General features: G+C 41.9%; 1 protein-coding gene across 13 annotated transcripts in view; it reads right to left on the reverse strand.

Annotated features, from left to right (window-relative positions):
- LOC136303963 (chromatin assembly factor 1 subunit A-like) overlaps positions 1-23,723 on the reverse strand; it is a 220,802-nt gene that overhangs the window by 115,950 nt on the left and 81,129 nt on the right. For 10 of the 13 annotated variants that reach the window (XR_010724328.1, XR_010724336.1, XR_010724335.1 and 7 more), the window contains exon 1: positions 7,979-8,072. The exons of the other annotated variants lie outside the window; for them this stretch is intronic. The gene's annotated coding sequence lies outside the window, so the exon portion shown is untranslated. Of the gene's footprint in view, positions 1-7,978; positions 8,073-23,723 lie in introns of those variants that run through there. 13 annotated transcript variants of the gene reach the window in all.

The raw sequence follows: 23,723 nt of genomic DNA on the forward strand, positions 1-23,723 counted from the left end.
CTCATACCCCCACTAGTAAAACTGTATGAGAGTCCTTCCCTGTGAGGAACTTTGGGACATTCACAGCTCCTGTCTTACCCAGAATTTTCCCAAAGAAGGCAGGAGAGGAGCTCAGAGCAGGACTATCAAACGCTTTCTTTTTCTTGGTGGACCTGAATGCAGGAGATGGGGAAAAGGAAGTCACTGGCATTTGTAAGCTCAACTTGATGGGAAAAATACAGGCAGTGAAACCTGTGCCTAATGCTGTCAAATTTGGACTGCTGCACGCACTGATGTTATTTACCTTTCTGTCATTTTGCATGTAACCTCATCTGCAATTTTTAAATATACATACAAAAGATGACTAACGAAGAACTTGCAGAAGTCACTCATTAATGAACAGTGTTTGACAAGGGTAAAAAACCTCCTGCTTCAAAAGCAGCTGCTCCTGTTCTGAGCTTTACTGATAAATTCCTAGGATTAAACCCTTCATGACACCAAAGAAGTGGTAATTTCTTATTCTCCTCAGATAATGATCTTCCTGCAATATAAAAACTGCTTTTCAGCCTGGCCAGGCTTTTTTTGCCACGCTGTCAAACCTCTGACTTTCCCAATACATTTGTCTGGAAACATATTCCTGAAAAATGGATCAGCTACTGAGGAACGTGATTTGGATCCTGCTGATTTGTCACCAGGTGAATGATTAAAAACAGGAACAAAATCCCAGATATGAGAAGGGTGCAAAGGCCAGGGAGAAGCCATGCACAGAATGAGGCAAATCAGAGAAAAATCTGAAATATGTCAGTATAAAAATGCAATAGGATGAACTTTGAAAATCAGGAAGTCAGAGCCTAGAATGTTTTAAATGTGATAATCCAGGGAAACAAAACATCCAAGAGTAGACATGCCTTGGGAGAAGCTTTAAGAAGAGAATTTTCTGAGGGAAGAAAAGAAGGCTTTATTTCATGGTGGCTGCTGGGTGGTGGAGAAGCACAAGCACCACCCGCAGAGATTCCTCCATGCCAAACTCCCTGTGCCTTCTCCTTCCTAAACCACAAGGAATTTATTGTTGTGCAAGCAGAAACAAGTTATCAGGTTTATTTCAATTTCGATTCTGCAGATAACGTTTTCATCGAGCCATCTTTGTGCACTGGGGAAGACAGTTTGAATTTCATAAAGAAAATGCATTTTCGGTTCAATAAATTAATTTTTTAGCCACCCATCGCATCAGAGCAGTGGAACCAAATTGAAGAAGGAGCAGTTTAAAGTTATTTCAACAATAATAATTCTCTATTACGCTACTTTGAACCTCAGAGGAGGTTAAAATCTGGTTGTAAGTTCTTTGCAAATAAAGACACCATAAGGTAATTTCAAAAGGCCTTTTCAAGGGGGAAAAAAAGAGCTAATGATTGAGGAGACTAAGAGGAAATTGAGAAAACTATTGATGAGAACAGATTATGAAAAGAGAATCTATTTTTTATAATATGATATAGAAGTTAACAAGCTGTATTTTAGTATAAGCATTTCTCATCCCTGGATTTTCTCAATGGTCAAGCTCGTGGTTGGTGCATCTTTCCAGTGAGACACATAAAATATGGAAATTAAACCATTCCCTGGATAAGAGAGTGACTGATTTTCGCGTTCAGGAGATTGCCAAATGTTTTCACAAACCCCACATTTTTACTATACAAAATCTTCTTGGAAAAAAATCAAGCAGTTCACGTGGAATTGTAAGCTTTTGAAGTGAAAACAAAAAAATATTCTACTAAAATTTTTCCTCCAGATTTCTGCTATTTACCTTTCTTAAAAAAAATATTTAGTAGGTGTTTTTTGGTTCTTTGCTGCCAGAAAATAAAAATGTTGGAGACTGTCAACACTAAGCAGAGCTCCAAGATGCCATCGATGTCATATTTGACTGCAGAAACCCTCACATTAACTTCTCAAATGTTCATTGAGAAGTTTAAAAACCGTACCCACGACTTCTCATTGCCACAAGGAACACAGAGGAAGGATAAATTCACTTTGGATGGCTTGGAACAGAAGAGCAGAGGCGAAGGGAAATATTTAAGGACCACATGCTTGCAACAAAACCAGAACTCCCCCATTTAGTCTTACAGAACCTTAACACCCATGTAAAGGTTTAAACCAGATGTTTAAAGCCATAATGCCACTTTAGTAAAGATTATACTCAATGGGGTTTGTAAAACTGGGGGTGGTGATTCACACTTGTGTGTGCTTTAGCTTTAAGATGTCTCTTTGTCACTAAGAGGAAGCCCCCGAGCCCCAAAATGTCCTCAACACAACCATAATTTTTATAAAAATGAAAGACAAAAGAGAGGCACGTGGCTGAAATGATCTGAAGAGTTCTGAAACGAGAAAGCTACGAAATCCAATTTTCTTCCTTGCTGGGCTCCCAGCAGGTAAGAAAGCATTTGTCCCAGCCTAACAAAACTCCAGCGTTCCTGAGAAACATGACAGCCAAGCGGAATTCGTGGCGACGTCTTTCCAAAGCTCATAAATTGAGGGTTAAACCCTCAAAATTCCAAATGCCTTGAAAGCAGGCCAAGGCACATTACAAATAAAAAAGAAATACATAAAATAGAGGTGCAGAGCAGGAAGAAGAAAGCTCTCCCAGCTGTTTGACACTTTCCAGGATGCTACCGTGCGTGTTGGTTATTTGCATCGCAGCGCCCTGCGCTCACCGAAGGTACTGCGTCATAAAAGTAATGAAAATATACTAAATTGTTAACCCTGGGGGTTATGGGCACATAAAAACTAATTACATCTCGTTCCATTTGGTGAAATTGCCACATGTTCAGATCCTGGGGTTTGACACTGCACTTTAAGGGCCTTTTATGTTTCGCTTCATTCTTCTGGATAGGAGGGAACAACCCAGAGTTAATTCTGCTAACGCATGACACGGTTATGGAAATTGCCTGACACTTCTGGTAGAAAAACCCATTTTCACATCCTTAAACTTTACTGTCAGATGTAGGCTGATTTTTTTTTTTTTTAATGCCACTCCAGGGTTGATTTATTCTTGTACATTGCAGCCATTTCTGAGAACGGGAGAGGAGAAAATGTGCTGTCGTACCCACATAAATTGCAAAAATAATTACAATTGAAAACAGGAAAAAAACCAAACAAACAAAACAAAACAACTGAAAAGACCTGGCACTACTGAATAGCAATTTCACAGTGATGCCACTGAAGGACAGATGTGCCTGCCCTGGTCATTCCAGCCAGATTTAACCAAATTTCGAGAATTACAAACACAGCTCAACATGACCAGCATCAGATTCCTGCACAGGAAAAGAGACTTTTCCTCTCAGCAAAAGAGCACTTCAGACCCTGTGAACATCCCATTTGTCCTGCCTAGGAAAAGCTTGGAATCGCATCAAACTTCCGAAGATCTTTGGGTTGTTGTGAACTGCAGCTGGGCAAGGATGGGAATATCAACAAGGAATCACCGGGAATGCAGAGTGCTCAGGCGGCTGGGAGGTGACCACATGCAAATGAAACAGGGAAAACAATGGATTAGGAGACAGGAAGAACAGGAACTACCTAAGGCAGCAGACTGAGGCAAGGAGGACAAAATGAAATCTGAAGGGGTGAAAAATCTGGGATAAATGAGTCAGGAAAAGAGAAAGGTCTGTTGGAGGCTGAATCACAGGTCAGGTGTGGGAGCAGGAACTCCCCCACCCGAATGTCACATTTCCTTCCCAGAACTTGCAAGACACCTTTAAATTAAAGATCTATTTAAACATTATTTATATTTCTAAATAAAAATTGCTGCTCATCCAGCCGGGGAAGTGACCCCCAGTGGCCCTGGTCCCTGCAGAGCAGACATATCCCTGCTCAAGGCTCCCTCCTCTGCCTCCAGAGCGAGCAGCAGAGCTCTGGATTGTGCAGCTACACGCTGCTCCCAGAGGTTTTCTTTGCAGCCATCAGATGCCCAGGGACTAGAACCACTTCCACATCACTTCTGGAGGGCCTCCCTCGCTTGTTTTGTGGCCTTTTTCTCTCCCTGGTGCACACACATGCACACCACACACAAGCAGGGTAAAATTAGATCTGACAAGGCATGCAGATGAAAGCTGGGAAATGGTGCAATTATCGTTTCCCACGTAATCTTAATTCAGGCTTTTGTGCAGGGATTTTAGGGGACAGTTCCTAAAAGTGCTGCGTCACTTTGAACAAAGAATGGGCCCGCTTCTGGGAAAAGAATGAGAGTCATGACATGACAGCAGTGTTACCTACAGAGATGAAAAGGCAAAGGAGGAAAAACCTCAGGAAAACTGGTTAAAAATGCCAAGATCAGTAAAGAAAAGTTCAATTCCCTGGAAATCTGATAGCCTTCTTGGCTTCCTGCAGTTCTGATTTTAAATAAATTCACAATATTCCACATTTGACAGAAGACAATGACAACTTCTCTGCCCTTACTATTCAGGTAGATATCATTCAAAGGGGATGGAAGATATGTTGGGAAGCCCTTTACTATAAAACAATTAATATAAAAATCAAAATGCTTAAATCTGAACTCATCAAGCAGTACTCGTTGCTAAATGCTGAAAAAACCCCTCGTTTTTACCCCATGTACTGAGCAGAGAGCTTGGAGAAAAGAAAGATAAAATCTTAAGGAGCCTTTCGATTTCGAAAGTTTCTCCAAGTTCTGCTCTCATGACTTGTGCAGCTGAATGCTGCCTTGGGGAAAGGGATGAGACAATAACATGCTCCAGACTTTCAGTGTGGTGCTGGACAACTCCCTGAAGCTGAACTTTTCCTGGGTCAGCTGCACAGGGGCTGTGCCGCATTTTTGTTCGTCTAGACTGGCGTTCCTGGATGTGACCCACAAAACAACTGCACTCTCGTGGCGACGGCCGAAGGTGGTAGGGATTTGACTGGGAATGTCCCACATCCGTCAAAATATTTGAATTAAAAAAAAAAAAAAAAAAAAAAAAAGATCCAGATCCTGCCTGTTTTAAAATTTGGCACCAAAACTGAGTGGCTAGTCATTCTCCCTGTCTGTCCCGTGGTTTGCAATTTTTCACTGTGGGAACGACTCTAACAGTGCGCTGTGAAAACGAAATGTTTGTGAAGTGGTTCTTCTCCACTGACACATCCCTTCATCAATCTCAGGAGAAAACGGAGAGCATTGTTCTCAGATGTGGCTTTGACCAGCACGCGGTAAAAGGGCCACACAATGAGCAGAGGGAAGAATTATTGAACAGTTGCTAATTAAACCAAGTGGAGCCGTCCCAATCGGTCTGGTCTGCGCGCAGAATGGTGCAGAAATCTTGTGAGGGGAAGAGAGGAAAACAACTCCCCTGGAGCAGAAGAGCTGCAAACTGGATTCATGTGGGAAACTTCAGCTTCCAGACTCTGACTTTACATTTTGTCCATTTCCTAGCACTTGCCAACAGCATCATTTTAGGGGAAGAGGCTCCCAGCTGCTCATATTTGATGCTGGAAGGGCAGCACATCATCCTCTAGGGGCAAACACTTCAGCACATCAACTTTTCTCCTTTCAACACTGTAGAAAATTTCTGGTCCAAATCACCCCAAATTTTGGCACCTGGGTGTAAGAATACACCACAAGGGTCTTTAGAAGGTTGTTGTTTTTTTTTCTAATGTGGGCACTGTATTAATTTATTTGTGTGCCCTGCATTAGCAGCAGTGCCAATTGTAAAAGAAGGCCTTTGCAACTTTCTTAAAACAAAAAAAAAAAAAAGAAAGAAGAAGCAGTTACAACCCTTCCAGAAAGTATCAACCTGAGCAAATATTCTCCTGACACAACTGCTTCAAAGCCACCTTCCTGGTTCAAGACACCTATTCCAACAGATGAACATTTTCTCCACAGTTCCTGCCTAGTTTCAGCCAAAACCTTAAGAACTTTAACTGCTTCCTCAGCTTTGCCAGACTCCATTTCCCTACTTCACCATCTAAGAACAAAGCAATGAACGTGAAGAATTCTACCACATCTGTTTTCTGGAGAGAAGGACGTATTCCAAATCAATCAATCCATCAGTCAATTAATCATAATTTAATTTCTCTGCAGAGCAGAACTGCTGCTATCACATTGCAGCACGTTGTCCTCCCGGGCCTGGCAAGGCAGCAGTCCTGCAGATTTTCCCTGGCATTTGTTTGTCTGCAAGCCGGTATGAAAACAGAAACAACTTTCATTAGCTGCAGTGGCTGTTGGAAACCTCGTGTAATTCAAGGGCCAGACAAAAAATGAACAATGCTCAGTGACCTAAATTCCTCACATATTAACACAAAGCATATTTTTGCTATAAGCCAATATTCTTCGAAGTTGTTGGAAAAGGCTGGAAATGCAAAAGGAACAGGGAAGGGAACAAAAGCTGTGTTCGACATAAAGACACCTCTGACATTCCTCCTCTCCTTTTCTTCCCTTCACCAACGCACCACAATTCCTTCAGGATAATTTCAAGATCCTCATTACCTCAGCTGCATTCGAAAACACACGGTGTCACTGACAAGTCTGAATCCACTTCACAAATGTTATTTTCAAAGCTACCCAGTGTGTGGAGATACTGAAGCCCCAGGGATCTCCCAGTCTGTGTCCAAAAAAAGTGCAGCAAAACAAGATGTTCCTTAAAAAATGTGTTTAACAAATAGCCTGCAAGGAGTATTGCGGAGAGACGGCCTGGTGAATAAAAACCTGGTGAAATAATAGATGTTCCTGAACTAAGACATCTCAGACACTATGAATTCATTCTTCTGTACATTATTAGGTAGAAACAGAAATAGCTGTCACGTAAGCACAAAGTATTGGTTTTGTACTTCCACTCCTTTCGTTGAAAGTAAATTAATTGGCAAATTCAACTGATGCTGAAAGTGGCAGAGGAAGTTTGGGTATATCTACATAACTGGATTCAGGCTCCTTGGTAAAAACTGAGTAGAGGGATATGGGAACTAGAAATGACAAAGGAAATTCAAGTTTCAAAGCACTTCAGAAGAGAGTGGATGAAGTAGTGAAGAAAAGGGCAGCACTGACATTGTAAAATAAGTTAAAGGAAGATCAGTATTTTAAAGACAGTATTAAAGTGGCAACTTCAAAATATTTCACGTGGCTGTACACAACACTTCCTCGTTTCAAACCTAGAATGGGAAACCACTTCTCACTTACGGAACAAAAGTGCAAAACTAAACCAAGCACGATTATTAAAAAGTTTTCTTAAGCTTTTTTTACTTGTGCAATACCACTAAGTTAGCCTAATCTTACTAGATGGACCATTAGTTTCAAAGTACTCCAAATGGGATATTTAGAAGTTATTGAGTAGGATCACAGCTTTTAGGAAGATCTTCCCACTTCGTTAATTTACATTGGCTTGAAAATCTGACCCACAGAAAACGAACTCTGCCTTTGACAAAACTTTTGATTTATGATGAATCGTCTAATGGGTTTTTTTGCTCTCAAAGTGTTCATAATGCTGCCTCAAAAGAGGTCAGAGAAGATCAGGTAGGATCTCTTGGAAAAAAAATGCACAAAGACTGTGCCTTGTCTTGGAGGAATAAACATGCTTTCAGAGGTGGCAGAGGTGCTTTAAAGGTGCTTTAGAGGTGGCAGAGGGAACTCAAAGCTCAAGGAATGTAAGGAAAAGTCTCAAATTCTGTCAATTACTAAAAGGAGGAGGGAGCACCCACTGGGCTCTAGAGACTGAGAGGAAGATGGCAAAAAAAAAAAAAAAAACCACCTCTCCTGGGAAGCAGAAAAGAGTGTGAGGATCTCACAGCAAGGTAAAAGACTTAAATGAAAATATCAATTAAACCTTGGAAGCAAAGGAAGGTCTCCAAGGAAATCTGGCAGCAAAAGAGGCAAGTGTAACCTCTTTGTTTTTATTATTCCCTCCCAGCTGACCCACGGTCATTGGATCACAGTTTAGTGGATTTGTCCTTCAAAGAAATAAAAGGACAGGGCATAAGACACCTGCCAAAGGATCTGACTGGCCGTGAAGGGGAAAGAAAACGTGCCTACCTGGATCCTAAAGGAAATCTGCAGCACTCAGGGTGTTCTGGATGAGGTTCTACCATGCTCCAGGAAACCAGATACTGCTGGTGGCAGAAATCCCAGGAAGAGGCTGGTCAGGAAGGAGCTTTTCAGCTGTTTCTTTTAAGCAAGTCGATTTACACCTAAACAATCCAATAATCATGCCCTCAATTCATTAAGAGTGTGCTTTGAATACCAGGATCAGAATCAGCTGAACCCAATAACATTCCCTATTTGCCCTGTCTGTTTTAGAGAATATCCTGTTTGAATTTTCCAATTATACACACTTCAGGCAAAAATTATTTATGTTTCTGATTCCATTCCCACTGAAGGCACTGCTGGCTTTTCCATCTTTAGCTTGGGGTAGATTCAGAGACACATGCTGCTGTTGAGAAGATTAAATTAAGTCGTGTTTTTGTGTGGAATTTCTGCTGCAAATTAGCACTTAGATGTTAACAACTGCTGCAGAGAGTACATTTAATCGTCAGCAAATTAGCATTGCTTCAAATTTCCTCATTAAGCTCATTTTTTTCTAGAATGCTTGTGAAGCATGTTACAATCAAGGGTTACTGACTGAGCTGAAGCAAAATTTAGTTCAGGAAAGTGTTTATATTCAACAGTTATTTGTTACAGCTACAGCAGAAAACACCAGAATTAGCAGGATTTTTAGGTCTTGTTTCAAAAGAAAATATTATGAGAAGCAATCTTGTTGTATTCTTCTGTAATTTTTTTGTTAAATTCTGTAACATGCAGAAACAGAGGATCTAACACAAGAATAGCTTGCTATTCTGGGAAATGAATGACTCCTGCAGAGTCTGTTTTCATAGGAAATATCACGTTTTGTCCGAAGGAAAAGTATCTTAATAGGTGTTATTTTGCTCAATTAGACAATGATCAAAAAACCTATCAGAAAACCATATTGTTTATAAGAATTTTGGTCATTTACCTGCTGAATTTAACAAAATAAAAAAAGCAGAAACTTCGTAGTTCTAACAGAGTGGAGTCTCAGGATTCTGCAGAGCAGTTTTGCCCACCTTATCTAATTGGAAGAAAGATGGAGCGAGACAATTTACAACAGCCTGTGACAGGGCAGGAGGGAAATGGCTTCCAACTGCCGGAGAGGAGGGTTAGATTGGATTTTGGGAAGAAACTCTTCCCTGTGAGGGTGGAGAGGCCCTGGCACAGGGTGCCCAGAGAGGCTGGAAGTGTTCCTGGAGGTGTCCAAGGGCAGGCTGGACGGGGCTTGGAGCAGCCTGGGACAGTGGGAGGTGTCCCTGCCCCTGGCAGGGGTGGCACTGGGTGGCCTTCAGGATCCCTTCCATCCCCAGCCATGACTGTGTCACCCTCCAGCTGATGTCACCCTGCCCGAGCTGTGAGTGTCTGCATGGGTGGGGACATTTCTGTCAGCGTGTATGGCACGGACTTTCCCAAATGCAGCCTCAGTTTGAGGAATTTTAAGCGCAGAGCTGAGTTGAGAGCACTGATGTAACAAAGCTGGCTGTGGGACACACTGGGCAGGTCACCCAGCTCACCATGCCCCTGATCTTCTCAATATTTGCTTCCTCTCCCTCTGACACATTAATCTGCCGCTGGAGGAGCCAGACATTGCCTCCCCCTCCTTTGGCTGATGTCTTTAGCTCTGTCAGCTAAATTATGAAATTATACAGAGCTGTCAGCTGGATTCATGGAATAAATGCACACCCTGCAAGTCGTGGACATCCAGCATTGTTCCACGGAAATGTCCTTACCGTCAACGTGTCATGAATGCATCCCTCCGAACAAACAAATGTTTAATGCAAGCCCAGAAAAAAAAGCTGGGGTTTGGCTGCCACGTGCTGTGAATTGTTTCACCTTGCTGGTGTTGAGCATTGGGAAAAAATTACATTTTATACGCATTTTTAGAGTCCAGAAAGAAATAACAATGCTCCACCTGCGCATCCTTGCTATTGCTGTTTTCTGTAGTACAAAAAACCTCCAGCAGGTGCAGGAAAGGAGGTAGGACAAGTCGTGCTCTGTCTGGAAAAGCCTCCCAGCTGAAATGACTTTATGCCATAAAATGAGACTCATCAATTTTTAACAGAAGTACCATAAAGACAGGCCATGCTTTTCTCAAGTGCTTTTACAGAGAGGGGCAGAAGTCCACGTCTTTAACTTAATAATTCATTTTTGTCACTGTGACAAGTCTGCTGTTCCAACATCAGAAGTCTGCAGCAAAAATATTCTAGGAATACAGTCAAAAAGTTGTTCTCCTTCACTGAAAGACTGGAATATCTGAATAAAAGTAGTCCAATTTTCCAAATGTCTCAGGGGTCCAAATCACACTGACTTGAAATTTCTTAATATCAAAGCTTGAACTTTAGCTATGATTCTATTTATGGACAGACATTTGTGCAGGAGGTGAAAGCAGTGTAGGACTTCTGTCTTTCCAGTAGTCCTTGCACAAAGTTCCTATGTCAAAGCTGTAGAAACATCAGTTTTACTCCAAGTGGCAAAACACTGCGGTAAGGACAGGAAAAACTACATCAGGACATTCTGGGAAAACAACTTATCACTGGGTTTATTCTTACTCTTAACCCACCATGGAAGTACTACCTGAAACAATTTCAAGGTCTGGATTCAGAGAACTTGAGTGTCACCTTCCATCTCTCCTTCCTATTTTTTGCAGATGCAATGAGAGCAGTTTGGATTTTTTGCTGAGAGTGAAAATACCTTGGGTTTTTCCCCCCCCTCCACGTTCCCATTGTCACGAAAGGCACAGAGATGATTAGGAAAAAGAGTCTGCGAAAGTGGCCAGCAGCTCATATTTACCAAACATTGGCCTAAGTTAAAGATAAGGCCAAGATTAGAGGCTTAGCAGTCAGACAGGGAGCTCTGGAATTTACCATTTGCAGTGTTTCGGTCACATTGACGCATGATTAGATCTGTTCTACAATTCAGCAGTCTCTAGGATTATAAATCAGAAATCCCAGAGGTCGTGGTTGCTGGAAGGGCTCCCAGGGGATGGCAGAATTTGGCCTCTCAGCCCCTTGTCCGCTCTGGGTGTTTGCAGACAGAGAAGCCCAGACTCCACTTGGCCCCGCAGTCTAGACCAGCCCTTTGGAGGCACGTTCCTGAGGGGAAAAAACTGCATTCCGTGGGAGACCCTCTCCATGAAAACATCCCTCTGTCCTCCTCTGAGCTGAGCACACTAAACCACCAGACTCCAGGGTAACCCAACCTCCGGCTGCACGAACCATGGGTTGTGAGCACAGCAACTGAAGAGGTCCAGGCAAATCTCCTTGTCTGCAGACACCGTACTTTCATTATTTTTATGCAAGATTTATGCACCTCTAGAACACACCACCTCAACGGAGTGGTGCCAGGATCCTGCCAGAAGGTTTCTGGTTGCTGAAAGCCCTGAGCTGAGGAGAGGGGTGAGCAGAACTACGTTTGCTTGCAGCGGTTTGCATTTGTTTTGTGAACAGACACTGCACTGCGAGATAACTGGGGTAAATACAGCTAAACGTGCAGAAATTCAAGGATGTTCTCTACATCACTGTGACAGCAATTATCCTCACATCCAGCAGGTTTCTTAGTGCTGATGTACACCTGGGGTACATCCAGATTAAACACTTCCTTGCCCGTGTTGCCTTTTTATTCCCGGATTGCTCCACTGGAACTCGCCCAATCCAATTCATCCTGGCTGACTTTGTAGTTTCCCCTCATGGTATCTCTTCTACAAAGACAGACTTAGAAAAAAGATCAGGGTTTAGGTGTCATTTTCTCCTCCAGTAGTTGCTTCCCTCCATTTCCAATGGCAAATTAATAAATATATTTGGTGGGAAAGAACTCCCCAGCCGTAGTGAGGCATTATTGTCAAAATTTAAAAAAAATCAAGAAGCAATATGAAAACGCACTAGAATGCAGTTGAGTTTACTTTGTTCCTCACATCTACCATAGAACCAGTGTGAAAATAAAAACTGATGTTTGGATTGCCAATTCAATCCATGATGCAGAGCCTTTGTACGAAAGAAGACATCCCATATTCCCACTTTGAGAGTTTCACTGGGAGGCACATTTCTGCATATTCCCTTGGCAGAGCTGAATTCAGAGGATGAGTGTGACTATGGCTACTCCAGACAGTAAACAATCCACTAGAAACACATTTTCACATTGTCGTGTTTAGAGACACAAGAACTGGACCTTGTTTTCAGTTCAGGTTTGTATCTTGTTATTTAGCTTATCTATTTCTAAATATTATACTAAATATTCCATCGTTGTGAAGAGAAAATACTGGGCAAGACTCTTATTGTGCCTTCCAGAATGAGAAAAATAAATGGAAATGTGTCCCACTGATCTGAGAAACATTACTGGCAAAAGTGGAATATTCTGACTTAGAAACTCTTCTAACTTCTCATCAGAAACAGGCTGACAAGCTTGAAACCATGAGTTTGTTAACAAAACAAACACCAAAAAGCTTTATCTCCACTTACATTTGGCTTTTTTTTTTGTCTCAATATTATCTCTGCAGTGCAGAGAGAAAACAGACCAAGCAGGAACTAATGGAGTTATGACTTCCTTGCATAATTAAGGGTAAGAAACCAAAGAAATAGAAGTGTATCAGCAAATATTTCACAAATATTATTCTTATCTGCACTTAACCCTGAAGCTGTCGGATCAAATGAAGACTGTGACAGTCCACTGGAAAGTGTCTTGGTGCTAGTCAGTTGTCTAGACCTAGATTAGCGAAAAAAAAAGGACGGAACCTTGTCAGCTGGACCAAGGTTTCATTATGATTGCATTTATTATGATTATTTGTTGAGAGTTTCATGGTAACCGAGCTGATGTGAAAATGAAGAGTTCACAATGGAGAGTTCATCGCATAAAGGAGGGCAAACCACAGCACGGAGTGTTTTGTTTCTAACTGCAACCACAGGGTGATGTAATAGAAGAGTTTGATATCTTATCTGCCTATGGACCTGCAATCAGCAACAGCTATCATATTTATTAGCTTTTGCTAGAGGATTACAAAACTGTTGACAGGCCTGAATTGCTGCTTTTTCTAGGATTAAAAATTCCATGGAAGAGCAGAAGAGCAGGTCTGAAGGTCCTCACTCAGAACCACAACACCTCCAGAACCAAAGAAACAACAAGAAATGCACGAGAAGGGAGGCAAACCTACAGAGCATCTCACATAAAGTATCTGCATGACTGCTGCTGGTGTTAAAACAAGCTGAAAGCAGTGAAGCCACTTTTTTTTCTTTTTAAGAAATAAGAGGTTTAAATATAGATTGTATATTAATTAAATAATTAATATCAACAAGATTCATTGACCCTGGTAAGCCTTTGATGCTGATCCCAGCACTCCTGCCTCCAACTTTCCCCATCCCTATTATATTTTCTAAAGAAAGGGAAGCTCATTGGAAATGATCTAGATGAGACATTAAACAACAGATTTGTAACAATATGGCTCCCAGTCTGTTCTCATTTACTTTCCTCCTTGGCCTTAATCCCACTGAAATCCCAAGAACTGCTTTGAGTTACGCCCTTAAAATTAAAACCAGAGTGAGACCTGTGGATTTTACAGACCAAACCACACTTGCATTTAGTCAGAATTTTCAGCGTATGGGCACTGAAAGTCATAAACCTCTCACAAGAGCAAAGGGCTTTCACCAGTTTTGATCATCTTTTCATACCACATGTCCACCTTCCACTACCCCAGGAATCTCAGAGCTCCATCCAGCCTGGCCTTGGGTACTTCCAGGGATCCAGGGGCAGCCACAGCTTCTCTGGGCACCCTGTGCCAGGGCTCACCACCCTCTCAGGGAGGAATTACCAAATTCCAGGGTAGCACAAAGCCAAAGAAGCCAAAATATCTGGATCACTGTCCCGCTCACACATAATCATTAAACGCTCTTAGATGATAAAGCACCATGAGGATGAAGTGCTGTGAGTTTGTATTCCTGCAGTGTGAGGTGTTTTAAACATTCCAGGAGATCGTCAGGAACAGCCCTAGAAGACTCCTCCTTTCTGCTAACGTGGGGAGGCAAATGATGTGTAACTGAGAGTTTCGCACTAAAGCTCCGTTTCTGACTCCGCAAGGATTCAGCAGACGAGGTGCAAGTTTTACACAGCCCAGGTGATGTCACTGCCCCCCGTGTGAACCTGGCAATGCAGGTGATGATGTTACTGTACTCAGAGAAAGCCAAACACCGCAGATTTCCCAACTCCAAGCCAAATGCACTTCCCAAAAAGTCCTCCTAAGACTTCATAAATAACACGTGGCCTGGGATGTCTGCGCATAAAAGAGCTGAATGTGCCTTCATGGCTCTGGAGAGGATGCAGCAACACAACAAACGCTCCGGGGACTTACACAGCAACACTCCACAAATCCAGCTTTGTGCTGGCAGGCCCCAAGCGAAAGCTCCATCATGTTACTTTTATTGATATGGGTATGTGTGGAACGTCTGAGAGGAAGAGTCTCCACCATCCCCACATTCCACAAGGAAAAGTGCAGATGTAAATGGGGAGCAGTGAAGAGCAAACCAGCACCTGAGGGAGGAGAGACTTTCTGGGGAGGATTGCACTCCCAAGGCAGAGACTTTGATGGAGCTTGTCTTTAGTGCAGATATTTAATACTTGACTGGAAAGCTTCCCTGCTGAGTTAGTGTTTCCTACCCAGATAGCTGCTGTCTCCCTGGCCCCAAAAGCTGTGATACAAGAGTGATGCTGTGCCAAGAGATAGGACAGAATTATCCTGGGCTTTCATTGCTTTCCCTTCTGATGGAGCAAGAAACTGCTGTGCCACAGATACCCACAGCTGTACTGCAGAGTATTCTTTTTCTTAATGACTCAAGAATAAATTCTCTAACCAGTTTTCTTACAGCCTTCTTTTCCAAACACTCAACTTAAATTGGAATTTGATTTTCAACAAGTTTTGCTTTCTTTATTTTTTTTTTTTTTTAATTTATTTCATGCAAACTAAAGTTATGGTAAGTCCTAAAATGCGATCAGTCCATAAAGTTCTGTTTCATTTCTTACTTCATCTTTAGGACACCTTCAAACATTGAGTTTAAAAACATTGAGGCCAAGCATTCAAAACCAACTCCCTCTCTCAAAAGCAAGAACCAAGATACTTAAGCAAAGTCTTATACAAATCCCTGCTTATACACATAAAGGTCAGAGCTCTTCTTTCCAGTCACATCAGAAATTCTGCAGCTATTGAGAATATGATTACATCTCACTGTCTTAAATCTCCAGCACAAATCAGAAAAATAAAAACTTAAAATATTTTGGTAATTGCTTCTTTTCCAGGTAAACATTAAAAAAAACAGGAAAGATTGACATATTTTTACCGGGATACTTCAAATATGTTAATTTTCTTATTGAAGAAGGAGCTTGTTTTCTAACCCTTGATCATATGAAACAAAACTCTCTGTCTGTCCCAGGGGTTAAGAAGTTGGGTGTTTGAATCAACCTTGATTTATTTTGTGCACCATTCAATCTTTCAAATATATATTTTGTTCTGTCTGAAAACAGGGAAGATATTTCAGTATGTCTTGCAAAATGAAATGAAAATGGCTCTTGGTAGCTTTGTCGGAACTGGGCTTGTTTGCTTTGCAAGCAAAATTCAGCGAAATACATGCGCCACGCTGCTGCTATCACAGCCAAGGGTGACCTCTGCTTAAACAGACACATCTCTCATTGTTACATTTGGAGTGCTATATTGGACTTATTCCCTGTCAGGACACTTCCAGAGCTTTCAGCTGGGAAAGAAGAAGAGCGGGAAGAGATATTGTAGTGACAGCAAATGGAGGAGAAATGAGATTGTACTGCCCAGTTTGAGGAGTATCAATTCTCAGGATCACAAAGCTTTTGCCATTTCCAGCACAATTTCCTCAATGCTGTCTCAGAGAGCAGCTTTTTGTCCCCTTCCACCTAACCTGGCCACATTAATTTTAGACAGTCTCCTAGATGAGTTACAAAGCACCTCTGCACAATGTTCAGGGGAGTGTTTTTATCCCTGTTTTGACACAAAGGCAGATGCTCCCAACGCAGAAAGACTTAACCTGAGGAATATTTCACATCTGGGAGAAAAGCACCTTTGCGCTGGTAAACTATCAAACGCCCAACAGGCAGATGAGGATGGAGAAGAAATGAGTGAGGCAGGGAGGTGTTATGACAGCTGTTCCTCACAGAACAAACATCTGCTCTTCTTTCCTTATACCCCCCTACAGGAAAAATGAATTCTATTTGCCCCCGTCTATGTTTCTGGCAGTTCATGCCAGAACAGTGCACTGTGTTACATTTCTAACGAGCTCATGGAGAGTTCCTGAGCAGAGCAGCAGCCCGGAATTTGTATTTTTATTGCTTATCCAAAAAAAAAAAAAAAGTGGGACAAATAGAACCCCAAATGTGCCAGGTAACAGGAATTCTGAGAGGATACTTGCACTCAGCTGTGCTATAGAACTAAACCCACCGTCAGACCTGTGGTTCTGCGTGGTTAACTCAGAAATCCCTGAATGTCTGCTGCTACAGCCCCAGCCTGGCTAAGCTGACCCAAGGCTGGATAAATTTAGAGATCCCAAATCCCCTTAATGTCGTGCCAGACTTTGCATAAGACACAAATCAGTTCCCTTGGATTCATTAACTATTGCTGTACAATAAAAGAAACATTCCAGGTTGCCTTTTGTTGCCTGCCTAAAATCAGAGTCGTCTCCAGCCAAGAGTTAGGTGGAGCGAAAGGAGAACTGCGCTTAACATTGTCCAAAGTAATCATTTTTATTCTTTTATCACTTTGGAATTCAGTCAACACCTGATGCATTATAGGATGGTTTTCCATCCCTCATTTTCAGAAGCGTCCATCTTTCTGAAATAGAAATTTACGGAAGTAAAACCTCTTGCCAGAGGAAATTCTGTCCCACAGCTCCTGTGGAAGATGTTCAACCACAAAGAACTGACATCAGAGGCTGTGTCTTTCCCTGCCAAGACCAGGAAGTCAATCAGATGCTCAGGATTCAGTCTGAGGATTCCGGAATTCTGGAAATTCCAGCCAGGTGTTTCTGTTAGCCGCCTGCACAGTTGTTTGCTGGAAAAGCAAGGTGCTTTAAGGCAATGGGATGGGAAATGAAGTCCAATTTTCCCACAGGATTTTCCATTCATGATGCATTCTGGTCAGTTCAAGTACGCATTAAGCCACCAATTGAAATTTTACAGGAACAAGCAGCTTGTAGGAAGTTGATTTTGCATTGTCAAAGCGACGTCGACATTTTAAGGAAATGCTTTCAAAGCGTAGTGGATGGAAAGAAATCCCAAATCGGACAAACGTCTTAGAATGTAGCCTTTGATATTTTTTGTAGCCTGAACCCTGAGCACAGATATATTTTGGCTTGCCCTGGCTATGCAGTTTGAACACGGTACCATGCATTTCTCACTGCCTTCCCCCATCCACTGGCATCAGCAAGCTGCTTAGCTTTCTTGTCACTCATTTTGATACTTGTGCTTGCTCTTGCAGCTTCAAGTTTAATTTTGGAGCGTTCCCCGGAGGGTGTCTTAACTGAACCAAGATTTGAATTCTATGGAAAAAAAAAAATAGAAATCCAAATAGAAAGAACTATTGTTTTCCGATTACTGAGCTGAGATGCCTGCTCATGTCACAGGGATCTTGGTCAGCTTTCGTGTGCACAGACGCAAACCTGAAGCATTGCATTAAATCAAAAGAACTCTTCCCTTTGAAGGGGGGCAGGAGACCAAGTGGTTTTGGGTCTCTGTAACTCGGTTACCCCACTGGAAAGGCAAAAAGAATCTGTTTTAAGACACGACAAAGTGTTCAAGAAAGAATTATGCCAGAATATCTCTATGCCAGCTATGGCTGAGGGACAAGAGAGAGTGGAACCTTAAGCAGAGTTCAAGTTTGTATTTAACCTTTGGATTGCATCTGGCCACTGGAGCCAGACTGTAAACTCCAGAACCGCTGAGGCAGTGGCTGAGTATCAATGAGCCAGTGGTCTGGGCTGATGTTCAAAAGGAATATAATCTGAGTTAAGGATTGGAGAATCAGCAAATTCATATGGTGCACGCCACTACAGCACATGCATTCATTCATATTAATCATACTGCAACACCCCCCCTGCTCCCCATGCAACTCCACACATTTTCCAGTTGAAGCACTTTCTCCTGACGCTTGGGAAGAGTTTTGTCCCCTGAGGTTTCGCTGCAGTTTACCACCAGGCAAATACTTCACTAGAATGGCGACGTCAAAAACGACACAGAAACTCAGGCAAAGACTCCTCTCATTTCACTTCTCCCAAACGAACGGTCACAAACCCCACACGATCAGAGGATTGCTTCCAACCCAGAGCCTCAATTCACTAAGATGACATATTTACGTGTTTGTCGCCAGCGTCTCTTCAGAATTCCCTCTCCCCTGCCTCCCCTCAGTCTTACCCACTAACAGCAGTAACAGCTCTTCCAGATTTTCCTTCAGTTAGCCTGACGGAATTCAAAGAGATTGATCATGTTATATCCCTTCAAGAGAGACAATGCTGCCTTCTCTTGTTTGAAGCTGCCTGCCTGGATGACAAAACAGCCCTATTCACACAGTGCTGTTTTGGAGCCTCAATCTGCTGGAAAGCATCACTCCATAAAACTGCCCGAAACAACACGTAAGGAGTCCTTGAAAAGGGATGGATGGGTTCAAGCAATATCTAAAATGGGATTTAATTTAATTACTGGTAACTCAGATTCTGACAGGAAAACAAATGACTGCCTCAGCAATAAACTTCCATAAACAATGGAAGTTTCTGTGGCTCCATGTATGCAGTGTGGATGTGCAGCACTTCTCTACTACTCAAAACATCCTAAAACATTCACTTGTTAGTGTAAAGAACCATCTGAGAGATCCCACACTTGCAATCTCATACAAGTTCTTTTTAAAGGGATGACTGGCACTTTTTGCCAGAATCTGATCAAATTCAGCCAGATCGCATTTCACATCCATTCATCAATAAACTCACCATCAAATCCAGACACAGGATTCCTCAAATGACATCAGAATCAGCCATCACCTCCCTGAGCAGCTGCTGAACCTGGCCCGGCCACTCTACCAAGGTTTCAGGGAACATCTCCTGACATCAGGGGCACAAAGGGAGGGTTTAATACAAAATCGAATGTGGATGAAACCATTCCCTGTTTTCTCAGCCTAAACCAAGGATTTCTCTGCCTGGAAACCATGGAACAGAATTACCTGGCTCTGAGATGGGCAAGCACAGGCCTCAATTGGATCTGTACTTAAACCCAGCGTGCCTTTGCGGTATCTGGCATGCGTCTGCAGCAAAAGACACATTTATGTGTTTCACAGAATCCTGGATGAAATTAATTATTCGCTAGAACGCCAAATTATTTCAATATTTTCACCACACATCCACATTGCTGGATAGTGTGAACTTGTTTGTTTGTTCAGGCAAGAAATAACTGCACTTAAAAAGCCAAAAATATCTGTACACACAAACTTTTTTTCTTTCACTGAGATTTCTAGAGAGGTAACATGAGAAAACAGGGAAATCAAAAGAATGTTGCTGCAGAACTGAAGATGTTGGATTGGTTGGATTTTAGTATAACTCTACAATCCAAACAATTTTGTTTGCAGCTGCAGGAAGAAATTAATGATGAAAAAATCAGGATGAGAAAATGCTGAGGCTGTTGTGCATGGCAGAGGGAGGGGAAAAAAACTTGTTTGCCTATTTCATGATTCATTCTTGGTTTCTGTTTTCATTTTTTTACAGTTAAGCTAAAACCAAAATATTTTCATAACATTCCAAAGATGTTTTAAATGGCAGGAATACATACATATGGCAAGGGGAGCTGGAGACCTTTTCGCTTGCCATGTACTTAAAATATGTTCCACAATGAGAGTGGCGATCCAGGGTCACTACATTGTTATGCATGATGTTATCTCAGATGGGAACATGAAATCACACAAAATGTTCCTGATTTTTGAAGGAAACCAGTAAGTGACCAAATTTAATAAACACCGCTCAAAGACACTGGAAAACATCTGCAGGAAATTTTCTCTTTTGGAGTTCGGCTTGCAGAAATTGATAAATAATCATGTTATCCAAGAACATTACAATAACGTTCAAGTCGTTTGTCCATGTTTAGGTTTTGAAATGGAGAGGAACCTCAAAATACTTTTGTGCTTTGTAGGGCTCACCCTTTTCTTTGAGCACAGACTATTTCAAAAGTTTATTAATTTGATTTATGCCACTTTTTGGTCAGTACAGCAGGAAAAAGACAATTAAATATAAAAGGCTCCTTTCCAATCAACGAAAGGACTGCAAAGTTCTGAGTCAGTAGCTTCAACAGGAGCCACGCGAGAAAAGAAATTAAAATCATTCCATCATCTCACTGAACTAAGAAAATATTTCTTGTAATGACTTGACAATCCATGACAAATCCTTTATGAGCTGGAGAGTCCACTTATCTACAAACAACAGCTCAAAACCCATAAAGAAACTCAGCTTTGAAAACTGGTTCTTGCCAAATGGAATTCAATGGTCAATCATCCATCAATAAATAAGACTTCTGTAACAGAAAACGAATTACACCTTCTCAATCAAACAAGGGAGTGGGCAGAATGTCCAGCTGGGGCTTTTTTCTGCTCCAGCATATTTTCTTCAAATTTAAAGCACGAGCAGAGACTGCTGCAAACTTTCAGGATTCATTCAACTGCCAGGAACAGTGTTAATCAAGAAAGACTGCTGGGTCCTTCCAGCACGCTTCAACAAACTCAAAAACAACACCACCTCCAACTCAATTTAAAAATCAAGCAACCTGATGACCTGCATGTATGTAAAAATTTTATTTATTTTGAAGTAAGAGTAATAATTCCAAATTAACTTACATCAGTTTGGCTCCAATGTACCTGTCAAATGCATTATCTGAGCTATGGGGCAGGAGCTTTTACTGAAGAAAACTGCTCCTTGACAGCTGGAGTAGCTCCTTTAAAGCTTGGATTACTGCTGATGTACTCCAATTTTTTTTTTTTCCTTATTCTGGAAGTAGACAATGAATTTCACCAGCTGGCAGAGAGCTCTGAAATTAAGTTACTTACGGCATTCATTGGTAAAACTTCAAACTGGGGAGCTGCAGAAGCCAGGCCTGGTTAGGCTGACAAACCACTGTTTGATTCTGATTATATTTTAAAAAAAGCCCAGATAACAGCTAAAAACCCCAAATAACAGTGCTGCTCCTCTTCCTCTCCAGAAACAGCCTCTAACTGAGAGGTCAAGGCAGAAATCTGCTTTGCAGAAGGGTATTGGGGTGTCCCAAAAGTGAGAAAATTCAGGAATGTGCTCGTCTGCTGAGGAAGGCCAACACCACACACCTGGCTGAATTAAAAGGCTTCAACAATAATTTCAAAGGAAGTTTTCCTCATCAAAACTTCTTTTGCATTTTCTTGAGGGGAAAAGAGGGGGGGGGGGAAAAAAAGCTGCTTAATGAATATCTTAGTTATAATGACGCATTCTGGTTTCATGATTTTTATGAGGCAAGTAATTGTTTACTTGTTTCTTCTTAGCTGCAAAACTGGTATCAATTGTATAATCACCCAGAAAGACAGTTTTCATAGGGATGAACCCAAATTCCTTAGAATATCAGTATTTTTTTAAGCTTTTTGGTAAATAAATGGGATTCGAGTTGGGGGAACCCCATGGGTTTTCCAGGAATCAAGAATAATTATTAGAGTAAGCGCCCCACATTTCTTTGCTGGTTTGCTTATTTTGACCACAGTTGGAACAAAACCTTTAAATGCTGGTGTCTGAAGTGCTTTATTTTGGCTTGGAAAAGAAGCACAAATCAAACATGACATTTCTTTCAAACCACATTTCAGTCAGACTCGTGTTTTTCACTGCCCTGAACCGATCCTTGAGAACAGAAGGTTAAAAATGTTTTATGTTTTCACCGTGCCAACTGAAACAACCCCAAACCTGAGCCATCAGCAACTTGTGAGAGACCATCCAGGGAGATTTCCCAAGGCTCCTGTCTACAGGGAAGTATTTTCTTTTCTCTCTGTTCCCTGTGTGATCGCCAGGCAGCGGCAGACACTCCAAAGGGATGTCCACAATTAACAATCCTACAGCTCCTGCCTGGAGGCTCTTGGTGCATTTATGCCAACGTCCAGTCATTGCCTCGGGAGCGAATTTTGGGTCAAATCCAACACTTTTTGTTGAGGAGTTGCTTGGGTAATCTAGCTGGTATTCCTGGGGAAAACCTATGCTTTTTCCAGACTATCTTCCATGTTAGCAGGTCTAAAAGCTTCCCTTCAGACTGTTTTCCATCGTATTGGATGCATATCTGGCAGACAAAACAGCCTGGTGCGTCTCTTAGGCAGAGCTTGACTTTATCTCTCAAGATAATTTGGGCTTTGCAACCAGCCCTGCTTTGTTTAGCCTCCTCAGCGAAGGGAAACAATAAAATATTGGCAACACCGAGAACTTGGAGTCAGGCAGGTGTTGTTTTTGTGTAGGGAATCTGAATCATCAGCCACTGGAAAAGCAGCTCAGCTGATTAGTTCAAAATTAGCTTCAGCAGCTTGGGAACAAATACTCTTAGGCTAAGCCACCAAAATACCGGTGGTGCTGCACAGGATATTGAAGTAAGAATTTGGTATCCTGGGCCTGGTGGGATCTCACTGGTGTGATTTCTGTCTGGGGGTAGAGGAGTTGGGTTTTTCCTGGTTTTGGGTTAGATGTGAGACTAGAAACACCTCACAAAACACAGACATTACTGTAATTTGCAGAAATGCATTCCCGCCGAGTTCCCCCTCCCCTTTTATTTACACCTTTTTTCTGCTCCCTCATTTTCAGTCACTGTATTAAAAATATACATAAACCAGACACCTTATCCCCAAGACATACTAAGGGAAACCTGATTCTGAATTCTCACTCATTTAACTCAGTGCCTTGACAAAGCATCACCCGAGAACCTACATTCACACAGTTCCCAAGGATTTAGGAACACACCTTTAGAAACATTACTTCATGTGTTTTATCCCACTTTATCTTATCCCCACACTACCCTGCATTCAGTTTCCTCTGCCCTCTTTTGCTCCCCTCTGTGGTGAATGGTCTCTGGAAAATGCTGGGTGTGGAGAGACTTCCTTGCTCACTAGGGAAGAGAGGAGTTTTCCCATCCCAAGGAGTGCTGGTTGTTATTGTTCCTCACGCCCTTCTGAATCATAGAAAGCAACCCCCTGCTTCTCAATATCAGGCTTTTCAACACAGGACAAGTGAAAAAAAAAACAAACAAAAAAAAAGGACCTAAAATCAAGCCCTCTACCAAAAGCACCATTTTCCAGGCACACGGATAAACTCCACCCAGGATATCTGACAATAAATCTCTGATTTCTGTGGGAAATACTCAGGCATGTTACGCACAGCAGACAAAAAAAGCATAATAACTTTTGCCCCTCAGTGAGGTCAGTCAATTGTGAAACCTCAGAATTGCTTCTTGTTGCTTTCAATTAAACTTTGCACATTCATCCCCTTAATTTGGAGGGACTCAGCTCAGGGAGACTGGATGAAAACTGAACACAGAACTTATCCCATGAAACAGCCAAATGAGCCACCCACCATAAAAAACCAGGAGGGTATATTGTACATTTTCCTGTGGGCAAGGGGGACTCCACCTATTTCCATTTGGGATTTATAACCAGCATCTCACACTCACTGTAAAGATGGAAAATAAATCAGGTCAT

The sequence above is a fragment of the Chamaea fasciata genome, unplaced genomic scaffold (genome assembly GCF_029207755.1).
Source record: "Chamaea fasciata isolate MVZ Bird 193981 ecotype frontalis unplaced genomic scaffold, bChaFas1.0.hap1 SCAF_2, whole genome shotgun sequence".
In the NCBI taxonomy this organism is placed as follows: Eukaryota; Metazoa; Chordata; class Aves; order Passeriformes; family Sylviidae; genus Chamaea; species Chamaea fasciata.